This window comes from Echinops telfairi, unplaced genomic scaffold (genome assembly GCF_000313985.2).
Source record: "Echinops telfairi isolate 266 unplaced genomic scaffold, ASM31398v2 ScPeMD7_7469;HRSCAF=8507_1, whole genome shotgun sequence".
Lineage (NCBI taxonomy): Eukaryota > Metazoa > Chordata > Mammalia > Afrosoricida > Tenrecidae > Echinops > Echinops telfairi.
The window spans coordinates 25635868-25639550 of NW_022111373.1; positions in this window are offsets into that span (position 1 = coordinate 25635868).

Sequence of the window (3683 nt, forward strand, 5' to 3'; positions counted from 1 at the left end):
GATGCAGCCCTGGGTGCTGGAGCAGCTGTGTGGAGACCCCTGCTATTGCTGAGATGCTTACATGCTCACTGACTTGGCTTTCCTCCTGCAGTCGCGTCATTGCGTCTGTTTGGTGAGATGGAGGAGGACTTTGTGGACTACTGTTGGACATATGTGTTAATGTTGGACTTGTGGGTTTGGGCAGCACTGGGTTGGAATGTTTTCTTGGTGCATACTTAACCTTCATATAAAACTCTCTCTTATACTGAGTTTCTGTGTATTTGTTTCTCTACAGTACCCAGACTAACACACTCACCACCAGGAGTCCTTTTCTCTAGAAGAGGCACCCTACATTAGGTATTTTTCCTTCCTAAACTGTTTCTGTTTATTTAAGCAAAAACAAAGCATTTTACTCTATTATTCATTGTATTTTCTCTATTGCTCAATTCCATCTGCTTTCTACTGGATTTAAGTTCTTTTCATGTCTGAGTTGCCTGTACCAAGAATGGTCGCTCGCATTATAACCAAACTTGCCGCCGTTGAGTCAATGCTGATTCATGGCGACCACCAGTGGGCTTCCTAGATATAACTGTTTAAGGAAGCAGAAAGCCCTGTCTTCCTCCCACTGCTGGTTTCAAATGGCTGACCATAAGGCTTCCAGCCCAACATGTAAGCACTATGCCACCCGGGCTCCTATAGAGCTAGCACTATAAATGTCCTCAAATTTTGGTAAATGAATAAATGAAGCATTTAAAAAGGCTCAAAGGAAGACATATCTGATGGGTGACCTTGCTATGGATAAGGAAAAATAAATGGGAAAAAACAACCTTACCAGCTGCTACCAAATTGGTCCCCAAATTATACCAACTCTTTGAACAATTGGGGAAAAAATGCTGGTCATGCCTGCATTATACCCATGATTGGTTGTTGATCAGACAGTTTTGCTCCATCGGATTTTAATTGACTTCTTTTTAACAATAGATAGAGACCTTTCTTTCTGCTCATGGGTATTGACATAAGAACATATGAGGGGTTTTCAGACAAGCAGAAATAGAAATAGAATTTGACAGAAGCTAGGGTGGTGAAAGTGCAAAGAATGAATGCAAAATGCGCAGCTCCCAGCAAGCGGAGCAGACAGGCCACGTGCTGTCTGAGGGAGGCAAGGGCCGAGAGGCAAGAGGATCAAAAATAGCAAAGTTGTGTGCATCAAATTTAAAGTCCACTTGATCAACACTGTGACAAAAGATGAAGGCCTTTTATGCAGGGGATGGTTGGGATCGGATTTATTTTAAGCAATAATTCTCACACGATGACCTTTGGCCCTCTGGGGAGTCACAGCTTATCTGAATTGGTAAAATGTTATTCATAATAAAAGTGATAATATTGTCTTTTTGTGCACCCCCACCCCACCCCACAACTTCTTTGCTATTTGCATTCATAGTCCAGAGCAATGACAGGTGAAACTCCTAAAGTGTTAAAAAAAACAAACCAACCCACAGTGGCAGCATCAAATTGTAGGAGTGTTCTTTAGTGAATGCGTTCTGCTACACATTCACAGTTACCTGAAATGCCACTTTCACTTAAGGTCCTTGAGGAAGCAGTACTGATTATTGACTTTGTTAACCCATGAGCCTTGAACACACGTCCTTTTAGTTTCTGTGTGATTGAACGAGTGGCATACACAAAGAACTTCAGATTCAAATAGCTTAGCATCAAGGGAAAACACCTGTGAAACTATTGGTCTGTGCAGCTATGCTAGTTCATAAAAATAATTATTACTTGAAAGAGAAAATAACACGCAATCCAGGTTTAATCTGACTTAGATATTTGACAGGCACATTCTCAAAAGTGAATGAGATGCGACTGCAATTTTGTGCCAAACAACATAGTTACTCCTAGTGATAATATCTGGAGTTGCAAGGGAAAAGCTAAATTTGGAACAACTGGTATTTTCGTCATGGTACTAATATGTAAAGATTGCTCTACTGAGAATGTTTTCATTTATTTTAATCTTTTAAAAGTGCAAACATTTGGAAGTTCTGCATGACCCAGTATACTAATATTTCTCAAATTATTTCGGTGATCCTGAAAAATAATCAGCAGGTCAAATTAATAAACATGTAATGTAGAACAATATATCTTAATGTGAAAAGGGGAAAATTGTTATTATGACTTCCTAGTTTTCATTGATACTAACCTTTAGGACTCTACCACTTGTTGAATTTTGTTATCCAATAATATCAAGAATATTCCCAAGTATCTGAAAAGTATAATAAAATGCTTTTTTCTTTTCAACTAATTTGTTAAGACTGGATTTTTGTGTTCACTCAAAACAACAAATCGCACTAGAGAATGATTGGAAATATGAGAAATTAGTTTGTTTATGTTAAATCATATTAAAAATATTTGGAAAATGTAGAACAAGACCTTCTTACTTCTCTCTTTCTCGTTTAGAGCATATAATTTTAATATAAATGATATGTTAAAATAGCATGGTTATGTTAAAATACCATGTTATTGCTGTTTAAAATAAATAAATATTTTTAGTATTGCAGTTTTAATTCCTAATACAGGCAATTCTTGATTTACGCTATGCAATGTTAACTAAAACTCATGCATATTGAAACTATAGCTTGGCTCTTCACAATTTTATGGAAACATAGACAAAAATCTCAAATATTACTAAAATTTACAAAGCAAGAACTAATTGAGTAGCACATATTAATAGATAATACATAATCATAAAAACCTGCCTCGATACTTTTAAAAATATCAAGGTGATCCTGGTACCAAAGTTTGACACATAATGTTTAGAACTGTCTGGAAGAACCACTGAGAGGAGTGGAAACTGGTTGTAAGCAAAGCAGCATTTCCTTCCTGATTAACACATGGAATCACTTGTCATTCAAACGTTGCCGCAGGCACAAAGATGAACGCCAAAATTTGAGAGACATCCATGAAACAAAATCGTCATATATATTTATATATAGTCTATAAATATATATAGATAGTATAAATATATAAAATATAAAAAAATATAGTATATATTATAAATATATAGATAGATAGTCTCCAAGGATTCTAAGTTGGACTTTTATGTAAATGAAGAAAAGGTCCTGGTTTCACAAAACTGTTTTTCTTGACTTTCTTCTTATAGTTTTCAACATATTGAGCAGAACATGATTTTTTTTAAAAGTAATGCTGCTTATGTTGCTGGAGTAACTCTTGATTGGGTGCGAGAGTTTGTATCAAACATGCTACGATACCAACTAATCTGGCAGGCTCTCTTGCTGTTTGCTAAGATTTTCTATCTGCTGCTGATTTGAATAACTTTTACTTTTTGTATTTTCTTTGTGAAATTCTATAGGTGTGGCTAATTTTTAGGATTAAATATATATGTATACGTATATATACATATGTATACATTTATTTCATTCCAATGTAAGTCATTGTTTATAAGCATATCCTAAAAATGAAGGCTAAAATTAGCCTGTGACATAAGATAGAGAGTTATGTTTCTTGGTGTTATTTTACCCCCAACAAAGAAAAACAGAGTCTTTGATTTACAATATTCAGCCTTAGTCACAGTCTACTGCAATTGTCTGCGCCTTTGTCCCAGAAGAGCCCTCCGGGACATCTGGAACAGCCTTTCTGCACCTAATTGACTCCATGACTCCATTCTGGAGTTTCCTCTTTCTTCTTTT